At 38.7% G+C, this 16,399-nt stretch overlaps 4 long non-coding RNA genes across 4 annotated transcripts; all 4 read left to right on the forward strand.

The window, feature by feature from the left end:
* Nucleotides 1-4,462: 4,462 nt before the first annotated feature.
* LOC136673135 (uncharacterized) lies at nt 4,463-5,625 on the forward strand. The gene is made up of 3 exons (XR_010795886.1): nt 4,463-4,566; nt 4,873-4,990; nt 5,380-5,625. It is a non-coding gene; the product is annotated as an uncharacterized lncRNA (long non-coding RNA).
* Nucleotides 5,626-8,287: 2,662 nt separating this feature from the next.
* LOC136674166 (uncharacterized) lies at nt 8,288-9,393 on the forward strand. The gene is made up of 3 exons (XR_010796004.1): nt 8,288-8,412; nt 8,711-8,825; nt 9,143-9,393. It is a non-coding gene; the product is annotated as an uncharacterized lncRNA (long non-coding RNA).
* A 2,855-nt stretch (nt 9,394-12,248) lies between these two features.
* LOC136673190 (uncharacterized) lies at nt 12,249-13,399 on the forward strand. The gene is made up of 3 exons (XR_010795897.1): nt 12,249-12,394; nt 12,698-12,815; nt 13,243-13,399. It is a non-coding gene; the product is annotated as an uncharacterized lncRNA (long non-coding RNA).
* A 1,419-nt stretch (nt 13,400-14,818) lies between these two features.
* LOC136674167 (uncharacterized) lies at nt 14,819-15,927 on the forward strand. Its single transcript, XR_010796005.1, has 3 exons — nt 14,819-14,910; nt 15,204-15,321; nt 15,694-15,927. It is a non-coding gene; the product is annotated as an uncharacterized lncRNA (long non-coding RNA).
* Nucleotides 15,928-16,399: the final 472 nt, after the last annotated feature.

A 16,399-nucleotide genomic window follows, 5' to 3' on the forward strand; every position in this document is an offset into this window, starting at 1 on the left:
CCAGCGATAAAAGAGCTCTTCAGTCTTAACTGCACTCCACTGGCTGTTCTTCTGCTGGACTCTGCTGAATAAACTCATACACCTCATTCAGGTTTCAGAAATATTTACAGAATCACAGGCTGTTTCTCAGGAAATATGAGAACAGTGCTGGACATGTTAGTCACTTCCTTCTGAAAAACTTTCGTGGACCTCAGGCTGTCTGTAGACCTGTTGCCTGTTGATCGGTTCAGGAAGTGTTTGAGATGCCTGTTGAAGAATGAGACTTTCAGTGGCATCTCAGGGGTGTGTCTTGCCTCAAAATCATTGCTGATGCTTTGTTCGAGCAGAAAGGTTTGACTTTGATTCAAGACACTTTGGAGTACATTTGCACACTACTGAGGTTACAAGGCTGTGATGTGAAGTGTAGCTATTTACATTTCACTGACTGACTTTTATGGACAAAATTTAATTGAGTCCTTATAGTAAAAAAGATACTAAAGTTACAGATCGGTGTTCTGCGTGGAAGTGGTTGACAGGCAGAGGAAATAGGTGCAGAGCCTCCTGTTCTTAAAAACACTGAAGAGTCGTCTGTAAAGAGACTGAAGATGAAGATGAAGATGAAGGTTAAGATGAACTGTATGTTTGATCATTAGATTTAAAGATTGTACTTCTCCTGAACCCAGATGTCAAACAAATGCCACCTGATGTCAGGAATGGAAGTAATGTGGAGCTGGGCGCAAGGGCAAAATGGTTTATTTAATGATAATGTACCAAATATAAACTGGAAATAAACAGACTCTAAGCAACAATGGAACAGGAACTACAGGATACAGAAACACTAGAACTAGAAAACAAATGGAATCTTAGAAAAACACATTAAGACATAAGGTTGACTGTTCACATAGAGACATGTAATGACCAACAAGGCTAGACAAGGGAAAATGGCCTATAAGCCTAGTGCCTGATAAAACACACCTGTGAGCTTCAGCCACATGAGGAGAAAGTCTCACAGGTGCCAAAAAGTATGGCTGAAGAACACAGAACGAATAACCAAGCACATGGCAACACAAACACAGCACACATGACAGGAACAAACTGTAGCACAGGAGAAGACATGACACCGGAATGTTTTACTCAAACTCCCAAAATGTTGTATTATTTCTTCTCACTTATTTGTCAGTATTTACAGTGTCATTATCAGTACTTAAGGCTGTACACTTACAGTATTATTTAAAATAACAATATCTTAAATTTAGTCCATATACATAATATTCAGTGGTTCAGAGTTCCACTGAACCATTCCATTTTCACTTTTGAAGAATTTTGGTCTGAAATCAGTTGTTGTAGGAGCAAGAGATGCCTTCAAAATAGTGCTTCAACAAAAGCAGACCCATAGAAAAAAAAAAGTTCTATTGTTTGCCTAAATGTAATAGTACAATATGACTGTTACATTAATACTCAGAAATTTAACTAATTGCATTCTGGCTTCTTATTCTTGTTCCCTCTTCAGCTGTGTTCTTTAAAAGGGCTTAAAGTAAAAGGGCATTAAGGAGATGTGTCTATGCTTTACTTGTTATTCAGTAATAATTCAGTAGCTGCTGCTGTAGTGAAGAGTGTAATATACAGTGGTTCTACTGAAATGATGGTGGATTCAGTTTAAAACACCTCTTCACTTGTTACTGCTTTGTTTCTGATCTGTTCTGTCTTTAAATGGTCAGTTACAGTAAATTACTACTGAAACAGTTACATCAGAGTGAGTGGGTTAAGGAGCTGAACTGAGTGTATGATTCATAGTTGTGGTACTGTAGAAACATCAAGTGATTTGGGGCACTCAGTCCTATGTTAATCAGATCGATCAGACATGATATCTTTGGTGATATTTACTTTAGAGTTTGTGCTCTGTGCTGTGCTCAAAAAGATGTGGTAAACAAAGGAGGAGGAGGCACAGAGCTGCTACTCTTCTTAATTAATAAGAGCCAGTGAGAAGTTCAGACCCCTGCAGAGAAGATGAAGATGAAGTCGAACTGTGTGTGTTTGGCCCTTGGGCTGGTTCTGCTCATAGCCCTCTCCTCAGATGCTTCACGTGAGTTTAGAGTATCTTCTGCTCTTCTTGTTGTTGTTTAAAAATGTGAGTAGTTAACATTATGGTACTGGCACTTTTTATGGACAGAGAAGTGTATTTCTATGTAGAATGCAGTTACAGCTGTTTCTTAATGGATAAACACATGATTTCATGAGATGATTTAAAATTGACTAAATCCTTAACTTTTTCTGTTCAACGCCTCATGCTTTTTAATCAGGATCAGACTTTTGTTACGGGGATAAAACATGCAGGTTTTTACAGCAAATAAAACATAAACTAAAAGAGTTTTCTGCTCCTCTTCCAAAGCATATGGTATTGCTCATCCTGAGCAGTGCTGTTTCAACTTTGTCTCAATGAAAGTTCCACCCAACAATATCATTAAAGTTGAAAGATTAGATGGGAGATGCCCAAACCCAGGTTATGTGTGAGTACACACACACACACACACACACACACACACACACACATACTATTACAATACTAGACTATTTCTACATGGACATACAAGGTCTTGCTCTGACAGTTCCATTACTTAGACCCTGACCCCAGAGGTCCTTATATACTCCCTGCTTGGCACTGAGGCTGGTTAACTTAGGCTCATATGTGACTAATCAAATGCACCCCATTCTGTTGATTAATGCTTCTCTGTGGAGATGATACAAATTGTATTTGCCTGTGTCTGCAGTGAGTGTCTGAATTCATCAACTGGTAGAGAGTCTGTAAACTGGACTCACAGTGTTTATGATTAGCTCCTGTACATCAGCAGATGAAATGAGGTCCGCTCTAATCCTCAGTGTGTTCTCTGTGTCTTTCAGGGTCACAACGGAGGCTGAGAAAAAGATCTGCTTTGAAAACTACCCTAACTCCTCACCATAAAACAGGACGCTGACACGCTTTAACTGATCAACACCAATTATTATCGCGCCTCGTTTCTGTACCGTCAATGTTTAATGCTTTAATGCCTTTTTCAGTTGTTGCTCTTTCACTCACCACATGATTGTTATTAATCTATCGTTTTGCTTCAGCTTAATCAATGATGAAGATTGAAATAAAGCAGTGCATTGAATAAAACTGTACAAGTGAATCATTTATATTTCCACAGTATTGAAATACACAGATACAACAGAGCAGAGTTACTGATGATGATTATGGAGCAGTTTACACATCCAGTATCACAACAGCAGTGTGTAGAGATGAGGATGATTTGTCACAGTGCAGTAATCATCATGATGTTTATAATTTGAATGTACAATCCATGCAGATTTTACAACCTCATCCCCAGTGTAACCTTGTTTACCAACAAGATCTGACACCAGCAATAAAAGAGCTCTTCAGTCTTAACTGCACTCAACTGGCTGTTCTTCTGCTGGACTCTGCTGAATAAACTCATACACCTCATTCAGGTTTCAGAAATATTTACAGAATCACAGGCTGTTTCTCAGGAAATATGAGAACAGTGCTGGACATGTTAGTCACTTCCTTCTGAAAAACTTTCGTGGACCTCAGGCTGTCTGTAGACCTGTTGCCTGTTGATCGGTTCAGGAAGTGTTTGAGATGCCTGTTGAAGAATGAGACTTTCAGTGGCATCTCAGGGGTGTGTCTTGCCTCAAAATCATTGCTGATGCTTTGTTCGAGCAGAAAGGTTTGACTTTGATTCAAGACACTTTGGAGTACATTTGCACACTACTGAGGTTACAAGGCTGTGATGTGAAGTGTAGCTATTTACATTTCACTGACTGACTTTTATGGACAAAATTTAATTGAGTCCTTATAGTAAAAAAGATACTAAAGTTACAGATCGGTGTTCTGCGTGGAAGTGGTGGACAGGGGAAGGAAATAGGTGCAGAGCCTCCTGTTCTTAAAAACACTGAAGAGTCGTCTGTAAAGAGACTGAAGATGAAGATGAAGATGAAGGTTAAGATGAACTGTATGTTTGATCATTAGATTTAAAGACTGTACTTCTCCTGAACCCAGATGCCAAACAAATGTCTCCTGATGTCAGGAATGGAAGTAATGTGGAGCTGGGCGCAAGGGCAAAATGGTTTATTTAATAATAAAGAACCAAATATAAACTGGTTTAAAGCACCTCTTCACTTGTTACTGCTTTGTTTCTGATCTGTTCTGTCTTTAAATGGTCAGTTATAGTAAATTACTACTGAAACAGTTACATCAGAGTGAGTGGGTTAAGGAGCTGAACTGAGTGTATGATTCATAGTTGTGGTACTGTAGAAACATCAAGTGATTTGGGGCACTCAGTCCTATGTTAATCAGATCGATCAGACATGATATCTTTGGTGATCTTTACTTTAGAGTTTGTGCTCTGTGCTGTGCTCAAAAAGATGTGGTAAACAAAGGAGGAGGAGGCACAGAGCTGCTACTCTTCTTAATTAATAAGAGCCAGTGAGAAGTTCAGACCCCTGCAGAGAAGATGAAGATGAAGTTGAACTGTGTGTGTTTGGCCCTGGGGCTGGTTCTGCTCATAGCCCTCTCCTCAGATGCTTCACGTGAGTTTACAGTATCTTCTGCTCTTCTTGTTGTTGTTTAAAAATGTGAGTAGTTCATATTACGGTACTGGCACTTTTTATGGACAGAGAAGTGTGTTTCTATGTAGAATGCAGTTACAGCTGTTTCTTAATGGATAAAGACATTATTTCATGAGATGATGTAAAATTGACTAAATCCTAAACTTTTTCTGTTCAACGCCTCATGCTTTTTAATCAGGATCAGACTTTTGTTACAGGGATAAAACATGCAGGATTTTACAGCAAATAAAACATAAACTAAAAGAGTTTTCTGCTCCTCTTCCAAAGCATATGGTATTGCTCATCCTGAACAGTGCTGTTTCAACTTTGTCTCAATAAAAGTTCCACCCAACAATATCATTAAAGTTGAAAGATTAGATGGGAGATGCCCAAAGCCAGGTTATGTGTGAGTACACACACACACACACACACACACACACACACATATACTATTACAATACTAGACTATTTCTACATGGACATACAAGGTCTTGCTCTGACAGTTCCACTACTTAGACCCTGACCCCAGAGGTCCTTATATACTCCCTGCTTGGCACTGAGGCTGGTTAACTTAGGCTCATATGTGACTAATCAAATGCACCCCATTCTGTTGATTAATGCTTCTCTGTGGAGATGATACAAATTGTATTTGCCTGTGTCTGCAGTGAGTGTCTGAATTCATCAACTGGTAGAGAGTCTGTAAACTGGACTCACAGTGTTTATGATTAGCTCCTGTACATCAGCAGATGAAATGAGGTCCGCTCTAATCCTCACTGTGTTCTCTGTGTCTTTCAGGGTCACAACAGACGCTGGGAAAAAGATCTGCTTTGAAAACTACCCTAACTCCTCACCGTAAAACAGGACGCTGACACGCTTTAACTGATCAACACCAATTATTATCATGCCTCGTTTCTGTACCGTCAATGTTTAATGCTTTAATGCCTTTTTCAGTTGTTGCTCTTTCACTCACCACATGATTGTTATTAATCTATCATTTTGCTTCAGCTTAATCGACACTTGTTTAATGATGAAGATTGAAATAAAGCAGTGCATTGAATAAAACTGTACAAGTGAATCATTTATATTTCCACAGTATTGAAATACACAGATATATCAGAGCAGAGTTACTGATGATGATTATGGAGCAGTTTACACATCCAGTATCACAACAGCAGTGTGTAGAGATGAGGATGATTTGTCACAGTGCAATAATCATCATGCTGTTTATAATTTGAATGTACAATCCATGCAGACTTTACAACCTCATCCCCAGTGTAACCTTGTTTACCAACAAGATCTGACACCAGCGATAAAAGAGCTCTTCAGTCTTAACTGCACTCAACTGGCTGTTCTTCTGCTGGACTCTGCTGATTAAACTCATACACCTCATTCAGGTTTCAGAAATATTTACAGAATCACAGGATGCTTTTCAGGAAATATGAGAACAGTGCTGGACATGTTAGTCACTTCCTTCTGAAAAACTTTCGTGGACCTCAGGCTGTCTGTAGACCTGTTGCCTGTTGAAGAATGAGACTTTCAGTGGCATCTCTGGTGTGTGACTTGCCTCAAAATCATTGCTGATGCTTTGCTTGAGCAGAAAGGTTTGACTTTGATTCAAGACACTTTGGAGTACATTTACACACTACTGAGGTTACAAGGCTGTGATGTGAAGTGTAGCTATTTACATTTCACTGACTGACAAAATATTATTGAGTCCTTATAGTAAAAAATATACTAAAGTTACAGATCGGTGTTTTGAGTGGAAGTGGTTGATGGGGGGAGGCAAAAGGTGCAGAGCCTCCTGTTCTTAAAAACACCGAAGAGTCGTCTGTAAAGAGACTGAAGATGAAGATGAGGATGAAGATGAAGTTTAAGATGAACTTTATGTTTGATCATTAGAATTAAAGATTGTACTTCTCCTGAACCCAGAAGCCAAACAAATGTCTCCTGATGTCAGGAATGAAAGTAGTGTGGGGCTGGACACAAGGGCAAAATGGTTTATTTAATAATAAAGTACCAAATATAAATTGGAAATCAACAGACTCTAAGGAACAACGGAGCAGAATAAAGAAACACTAGAACTAGAAAACAAATGGAATCTTAGAAAAACACATTAAGATATGAGGTTGACTGTTCACATAGAGACATGTAATGACCAACAAGGCTAGACAAGGGAAAATGGCCTATAAGCCTAGTGCCTGATAAAACACACCTGTGAGCTTCAGCCACATGAGGAGAAAGTCTCACAGGTGTCAAAAAGTATGGCTGAAGAACACAGAACGAATAACCAAGCACATGGCAACACAAACGCAGCACACATGACAGGAACAAACTATAGCACAGGAGAAGACATGACACCGGAAAGTTTTACTCAAACTCCCAAAATGTTGTATTATTTCTTCTCACTTATTTGTCAGTATTTACAGTGTCATTATCAGTACTTAAGGCTGTACACTTACAATATTATTTAAAATAACAATATCTTAAATTTAGTCCATATACATAATATTCAGTGGTTCAGAGTTCCACTGAACCATTCCATTTTCACTTTTGGTCTGAAATCAGTTGTTGTAGGAGCAAGAGGTGCCTTCAAAATAGTGCTTCAACAAAAGCAGACCCACAGAACACAAATGTTCTATTGTTTGCCTAAATGTAATAGTACAATATGACTGTTACAATAATACTCAGAAATTTAACTAGATGCATTCTGGCTTCTTATTCTTGTTCCCTCTTCAGCTGTGTTCTTTAAAAGGGCTTAAAGTAAAAGGGCATTAAGGAGATGTGTCTATGCTTTACTTGTTATTCAGTAATAATTCAGTAGCTGCTGCTGTAGTGAAGAGTGTAATATACAGTGGTTCTACTGAAATGATGGTGGATTCAGTTTAAAACACCTCTTCACTTGTTACTGCTTTGTTTCTGATCTGTTCTGTCTTTAAATGGTCAGTTACAGTAAATTACTACTGAAACAGTTACATCAGAGTGAGTGGGTTAAGGAGCTGAACTGAGTGTATGATTCATACTTGTGGTACTGTAGAAACATCAAGTGATTTGGGGCACTCAGTCGTATGTTAATCAGATAGATCAGACATGATATCTTTGGTGATATTTACTTTAGAGTTTGTGCTCTGTGCTGAGCTCAAAGAGGAAGATGTGGTAAACAAAGGAGGAGGAGGCACAGAGCTGCTACACTTCTTAATTAATAAGAGCCAGTGAGAAGTTCAGACCCCTGCAGAGAAGATGAAGATGAAGTTGAACTGTGTGTGTGTGTGGCCCTGGGTAATAATATGATATGAAATAATATGAAATAATATGAAATAATATGAGTGTTACATTAATAATGAGATAATAATCTAGCTGTATTCTGGCTTCTTATATATCTTCCCCCTTCAGTTGTGCTGCCTAAAAGGTCTTGGAGACACTGAAGTAGGGCAATTGGCAATAATTGGATCATTTTATAACAATACATTGTCAGTATCCTAGTTGTTATTAAATAATAATTTAGTAGCTGCAACTTTAGTGAAGTGCGTAATATTTGGGTAATTACCCCAAACATTCATTCATTGTAGATAAACCGAGATGTTCAAAGTACTGTGCTTTTCAAATATATCAGACTGGATATCTTTGATGATCTTTACTTTAGAGTTTGTGCCCTGTTCAGAGAGGAAGATGTGGTGAACACAGGAGGAGGAGGCTCAGGGTCGCACACATTTAAATAAGCAAGTCAGTGAGAAGTTTAGACAACTGCAGAGAAGATAAAGATGAAAATGAGCTGTGTGTGTTTGGCCCTGGGGCTGATGCTGCTCATAGCTGTGTCCTCAGCTACTCAGGGTGAGTTTACAATATCGTCCACCTTTATTGATGCTGTTATTTAAAACAGCAGTAGTTAATATTAAGGTATAATGAACTGTTTATGAACAAAATGATTCTGCTCAGAAAGAAGTTACAGCTTTTTCAAAGACAAATGATTTTTTAAGATAAATTAAGATTGTTTTAGTACTAGACAAATTCTGTTTTAGACCTCGTGCTTTTAAATCAGGAATAGTTTTTTGTTTCAGTGAAGAAAACATACTGGGTTTTACAGTAAATAAAACATCAAATAAAAATGCGTTCTGCTCCTCTTCCACAGCGCTGGATGCTCATCCTGAGAACTGCTGTTTTGCATTTGAGAACTTTAAAATTCCAGCCAAGAAAATAATAAAAGTTGAAAAATTAAATAACAGATGCCCACAGGAAGGCTATGTGTGAGTATCTACGTTACACATTACATCTACACGTTACATAGCTTATGGATGTGAATGGACATACAGTAATACCTTGACTTACAAGTTTAATTTGTTCTGTGACCAAGTTTGTAACTCAATTTGCTTGGATCTCCAATTAATGCTTTTCTGTGGAGATGATACAAATTGTATTTGCCTGTGTCTGCAGTGAGTGTCTGAATTCATCAACTGGAAGAGAGTCTTTAAACTGGACTCACAGTGTTTATGATTAGCTCCTGTACATCAGCAGATGAAATGAGGTCCGCTCTAATCCTCACTGTGTTCTCTGTGTCTTTCAGGGTCACAACGGAGGCTGGGAAAAAGATCTGCTTTAAAAACTACCCTAACTCCTCACCTTAAAACAGGACGCTGACACGCTTTAACTGATCAACACCAACTATTATCATGCCTCATTTCTGTACCGTCAATGTTTAATGCTTTAATGCCTTTTTCTGTTGTTGATCTTTCACTCACCACATGATTGTTATTAATCTATCGTTTTGCTTCAGCTTAATCAACACTTGTTTAATGATGAAGATTCAAATAAAGCAGTGCATTGAATAAAACTGTACAAGTGAATCATTTATATTTCCACAGTATTGAAATACACAGATATATCAGAGCAGAGTTACAGATGATGATTATGGAGCAGCTTATGCTTCCAGTATCACAACAGCAGTGTGTAGGGATGAGGATGATTTGTCACAGTGCAATAATCATCATGCTGTTTATAATTTGAATGTACAATCCATGCAGACTTTACAACCTCATCCCCAGTGTAACCTTGTTTACCAGCAAGATCGCAGTAGCTGCTGCTGTAATGAAGTGTGTTGATGTATACAGTGTATATACAATATACACTGGTTCTACTGAAATGATGGTGGATTCAGTTTAAAACACCTCTTCACTTGTTACTGCTTTGTTTCTGATCTGTTCTGTCTTTAAATGGTCAGTTACAGTAAATTACTACTGAAACAGTTACATCAGAGTGAGTGGGTTAAGGAGCTGAACTGAGTGTATGATTCATACTTGTGGTACTGTAGAAACATCACGTGATTTGGGGCACTCAGCCCTATGTTAATCAGATAGATCAGACATGATATCTTTGGTGATATTTACTTTAGAGTTTGTGCTCTGTGCTGTGCTCAAAGAGGAAGATGTGGTAAACAAAGGAGGAGGAGGCACAGAGCTGCTACTCTTTTAATTAATAAGAGCCAGTGAGAAGTTCAGAAGCCGACAGAGAAGAAAAGATGAAGTTGAACTGTGTGTGTTTGGCCCTGGGGCTGGTTCTGCTCATAGCCCTCTCCTCAGATGCTTCACGTGAGTTTAGAGTATCTTCTGCTCTTCTTGTTGTTGTTTAAAAATGTGAGTAGTTAACATTATGGTACTGGCACTTCATATGGACAGAGAAGTGTGTTTCTATGTAGAATGCAGTTACAGCTGTTTTATAATGGATAAACACATGATTTCATGAGATGATTTAAAATTGACTAAATCCTAAACTTTTTTCTGTTCAGCGCCTCATGCTTTTTAATCAGAATCAAACTTTTGTTACAGGGATAAAACATGCAGGTTTTTACAGTAAATAAAAAATAAACTAAAAGTGTTTTCTGCTCCTCTTCCACAGCATATGGACTTGCTCATCCTGAACAGTGCTGTTTCAACTTTGTCTCAATGAAAGTTCCACCCAACAAAATAATTAAAGTTGAAAGATTAGATGGGAGATGCCCAAAGCCAGGTTTTGTGTGAGTACACACACACACACACACACACACACACACACACACACACACACAGACACACACACACACACAAATATACTATTCCAATACTAGACCATTTCTACATGGACATACAAGGTCTTGCTCTGACAGTTCCACTACTCAGACCCTGAACCCGGAGGTCCTTATTTACCCCTTGCTTGGCACAGAGGCTGGTAAACCTGGGCTAATGTGGCTAATCAAATGCACCCCATTCTATTGATTAATACATTTCTGTGGAGGTGATTCAAACTGTATTTGCCTGTGTCTGATTTCACCAACCGGAAGAGAGTCTGTAAACTGGACTCACAGTGTTTATGAATAGCTACTGTACATCAGCAGATGAAATGAGGTCCGCTCTAATCCTCACTGTGTTCTCTGTGTGTTTCAGGGTCTCAACGGTGGCTGGGAAAAAGATCTGCTTAGAAAACTACCCCAGTTAATTTTGAGCAAACGACCTTTCAGTGTCACCAACTCCTAACCCAAATACATCCCACTGACACACTTTAACTGATCAACGCTAATCAATAACCCTCTTGATTTCTGTATTGTATCAGTGATTGTTAAATGCTTTAATGAAGTTTATGATCCTTCACTCACCAAATGATTGTTATTAATCCATTGCTTTGGTTCAGTTGAATCAACACTTGTTTAATGCTGAAGATTGAAATAAAGCAGTGCATGGAATAAAACTGTACAAGTGAATTATTTTATTTCCACAGTATTGAAATACACAGATATAACAGAGCAGAGTTACTGATGATGATTATGGAGCAGTTTACACATCCAGTATCACAACAGCAGTGTGTAGAGATGAAGATGATGTGTCACACTGCAGTAACCATCACATATTTAATAGTTAGGTTGACAGAAAAGTCATAAAGGAAAGGTTTTATGAAGGGAACAGCAGGATTAGAAGCAGTAAGATAAAGGTGTGGAAATGGGTAGAAAAAGATCTGGGCGACTCTGGATTGGCTTGACTCTGTTAGTGTTGGCCCGACCAGTGAGAGAAGATGAATTCAATCCCTAGGGATACCTCAGTCATCCAAGGCCGGGCGTGAATAGGACACGGCTGACCTCACTCTCTCTGAGTGGGTCTCCTCCTTTACTCAGCACTGTGCTGGTATGATCTTGATGATGAGTTTGGCTGGAGTGATGGTGATAAATGTTGAGCTGTGGTGGATGAACAGCAGGTGTTTTTTTGTCCAGGTGTGACAGACAACATCTGTGGATCTGTTTGTGCTGTTTATAAATTTAATGTACAATCCATGCAGACTTTACCACTTCATCCCCAGTGTATCCTTCTTTAACAACAAGATCTGACACTGGAGATAAAAGAGTTCTTTTAAACTTGACTTGACTGGGTAATTGCTAATTAAACTCATACGCCACATTCAGGTGCAAAATAGGGCTGCAACAAAAACAGACCCATAGAACCTGACCTGTTCTGTCTTTAAATGGTCAGCTACAGTAAATTAGTACTGAAACAGTTTCATCAGTGTATGACATTAATGTACTGAACTGAGTGTCTGACTCATTACTGTGTTACTCTTCAACATCAAGTGATTAGGGGCGGTCAGCCCTGCATGTTATTTTTGGTAATCTTCACTTTAAAGTTTGTACTCTCTGCTTTGCTCAGAGCGGAAGAAGTTGTGCACTCAGTGGGAGTTTAAATAAGTGACAGTCTGTGAGATCTTCAGACTCATGCAGAGAAGATGAACATGAAGATGTGCTGTGTGTGTTGGGTTCTGGGTCTGATCCTGTTCATAGCCATCTCCTCAGATGCTTCAAGTGAGTTTACAATATCTTCTGCATTTCTTGATGTTGTTGTATAACAATGACAGTAGTTAGTATTAAAGTATAAGCTTTTATATGGACAGAGCAGAGTGTTTCTACCCAGAAGGCAGTTACAGTTGTTCCATAAGGTATAAACACATGATTTCATATGATTTAAGACTGATGTTATCCAATAAAAATTGTTTTCAATGCCTCATGCATTTTAATCAGGATTAATCTTTGGTTACAAGGATGAAACCGTAAAGGATTTACAGTAAATAAAACAAACTAAAATTGTTTTCTGCTCCTCTTCAATAGCACCTCATATTGCTCATCCTAAGCTCTGCTGTTTCAACTTTGTCTCCATGAAGATTCCAGCTAATAAAATAATTAAAGTTGAAAAATTAGAAGGGAGATGCCCAAAGCCAGGCTACATGTGAGTGTCTACCTTAAACACACACACACACACAATACTAGAGCATTTCTATCGGTCCCTTCATTGTGATATTTTAACTTGTTATAAAAAAAGAGTTTGCAACCTACATGGACATATAAGGTTTTGTTCTGACAGTTCCACTACTCAGAGCCTGATGCTGGGAGTCTTTATATACACTACACTTAGCACTGATGCTGCTAAACCATAGCTCATATTTTGCTAATCAAATGCACCCCAATCTGTTGATTAATGCTTTTCTGTGGAGATGATACAAACTGTATTTGCCTGTATCTGCAGTGAGTGTCTGAATTCACCAACTGGAAGAGAGTCTGTAAACTGGACTCACAGTGTTTATGATTAGCTCCTGTACATCAGCAGATGAAATGAGGTCTGCTCTAATCCTCACTGTGTTCTCTGTGTCTTTCAGAGTCACAACAGTGGCTGGGAAAAAGATCTGCTTTGAAAACTACCCCAGTTAATTTTTTTTAATTTAATTTGTACAGCAGACTCCATGTAACGCAAATACAGCTCACTGTGCCTTATACACTTGAACTGATCAACACCAATCAATATCCCGCTTCATTTCTGTATTGTATTTGTGACTGTTTAATGCTTTAATGATTTTTATGATGCTTCACTCAAGACATGATGGTTATTAATCCATCATTTTGCTTCTGTTTTATCATCATTTGTCTAATGCTGCATATTCAAATAAAGCAGTGCATGTAACAAAACTGTCCAAGTGATTTATTTATATTTCCACAGCACTGAAATACACAGAGGGACCTGGATGTAGTGGGTTCGAGTCCCGGTCCGGGTGACTGTCTGTGAGGAGTTTGTTGTGTTCTCCCTGTGTCCGTGTGGGTTCCCTAGTTTCCTCCCATGCTCCAAAAAGACATGTTGGTTGGTGGATTGGCATACACAGGAATGGAATACACAGATATAACAGAGCAACATTACAAGTGATGCATATGGAGCAGTTTCCACATCCAGTATCACAACAGTAGCGTGCAGAGATGATCATGATGCATCACACTGTAGTAATCATTCATTAATTCATTCATTGTCTGTAACCCTTATCCAGTTCAGGGTCGCGGTGGGTCTGGAGCCTATCTGGACTCACTGGGCACAAGGCACCCTAAGAGTGCAACATACACTCACACATTCACTCACACCTTCTAAAACTTTTGATTCACCAATCCACCTACCGATGTTTTTTTTTGGAGAGTGGGAGGAAACCCCAGCACCCAGAGGAAACCCCAGCACCCAGAGGAAACCCACACTGACACGAAGAGGACAGAGCCCTCCTTACAGTCAGTCACTGTGTGATTGCAACACCTACCTGCTGCGCCACCGTGCCGCATCTGTTATATTGATAATTAGAAAATAAACTACTTGCAGTCTGGCTTCTTTTTTTTTTTTTTGTTCCCTCTTTAGTGGTGTTCTTTAAAAGGGCACGGCAAAGCTGAAGTAGTGTAAGGTAGTGTCAGTGTTATATCTGTTATTAAATCTATCTATCTATTGTTACACTTATATATCACCTTTCTAGATGTTATTAAGTAATAATTATGTAGCTGCTGCTGTAGTGAAGTGTGTAATATTCAGGTTATTACCCAAAACACAGGGCTTTGGATTCTACTGAGTTATGGTGGTTTCAGTTTAAAACACTCCTTTATTTGTTTCTGCTTTCTTTCTGACCTGTTCAACAGTTACAGTTACTGTCACTACAGCTACATCAGAGTCAGACATTAATGTACTCAACTGAGTGCCTGATCCATTATTGTGTTACTTATTGTGTTATTGTGTTACTGTGTCTTCAACATCAAGTGATTAGGGGCGGTCAGCCCTGTGTTTATCAGATAGATCAGACATGTTATCTTTGGTAATCTTCACTTTAAGGTTTGTACTCTCTGCTCTGCTCAAAGAGGAAGAAGTGGTAAAGACTGGAGGAGGAGGCACGGAGTCAAATACTTATAAATAGGTGAGAGTCTGTGACAACTTTAGACCCCTGCAGAGAAGATGAAGATGAAGTTGAGCTGTGTGTGTTGGGCCTTGTGGCTGGTTCTGCTCATAGCTGCCTCCTCAGCTACCCACCGTGAGTTTACAATATCTTCTGCTTTTTGTGACATATGTAATAATGGAAATAGTTAATATTATGGTATAAGCTTTTGTATAGACAGAGCACTGTGTTTCTCCACAGAAGTAGAAGTTACAGGTTTCATGAGATGATTTAAGATTGATCTTATTCTATAAACATTTTTTTCAACACTTCATGCAGTTCAATCAGGATCAGGCTTTTGTTCCAAGGATGAAAACATACAGGTTTTTACAGTAATAAATAAGTAAATAAAACATAAACTAAAAGTGTTTTCTGCTTTTCTTCCATAGCACCTCATATTGGTAATCCTAAGAACTGCTGTTTCAACTTTGTCTCATTGAAAATTCCATCCAACAAAATAATTAAAGTTGAAAAGATAGATGGGAGATGCCCAAATCCTGGCTATGTGTAAGTGTCTACCTTAAATACACACACACACACACACACACACACACACACACACTATTTCAATAGTAGACCATTTCTATTGGTCCCTTTATTGTGATATTTTAACTCGTTTTGCTCTGACATTTTCACTACCCAGACCCTGAATCTGGGTTTTTTTTACATACACTACGCTTAGCACCGAGGCTGGTAATCCTGGGCTCATGTGGCTAATCAAATGCACCCATTCTATCGATCAGTGCTTTTCTGTGGAGATGATACAAACTGTATTTGCCTTTGTCTGCAGTGAGTGTCTGAATTCACCAACTGGAAAAGTTCATCAGCAGATGAAATGAGGTCCACTCTAATCCTCAAAGTGTTCTCTGTGTCTTTCAGGGTCTCAACCGAGGCTGGGAAAAAGATCTGCTTTGAGAACTTCCCCAGTTCATTTGGGACAACTCCTTAACCTAAAACACACTTTAAATAATCAACATTCCAATTAATTTCTGTTTAATGCTTTAATGATTTTTCTGATCTTTGCTACATGATGGTTATTAATCCATCGTTTTGGTTCAGTTTAATTCAAACTTGTTTAATGCTGAATATTCAAATAAAGGAGTGCATGGCATAAAACTGTACAAGTGCATTATTTACATTTCCACAGTACTGAAATACACAGAAGGCAGAGATCAGAAGAAGCAGGACCATGTGCTGTGGAAGAGGAGCAGAAAATACTTTTAGTTTATGTTTTATTTACTGTAAAATCCTGTATGTTTTCATCCATGTAACAAAAGCCTAATTCTGATTATAAAGCGTGAGGCATGTACAGAAATTGTTTAGAAATAAATCAGTCTTAAATCTTCTTAGGAAACCATGAGTTTATACCTTAAGAAACAGTTGTAAATGCTTCCTGGGTCTGTGCCTCCTCCTTTGTTCACCACTTCTTCCTCTCGGAGCAGAGCACAGAGCACAAACCTTAAACCATAAAGAGCTACTAAATATAACCTGTAATATATCTGATAAGGGCGGCACGGTGGCGCAGTCACACAGCTCCAGGGGCCTGGAGGTTGTGGGTTCGATTCCCGCTCCGGGTGACTGTCTG

This window comes from Hoplias malabaricus, chromosome 17 (genome assembly GCF_029633855.1).
Source record: "Hoplias malabaricus isolate fHopMal1 chromosome 17, fHopMal1.hap1, whole genome shotgun sequence".
Lineage (NCBI taxonomy): Eukaryota > Metazoa > Chordata > Actinopteri > Characiformes > Erythrinidae > Hoplias > Hoplias malabaricus.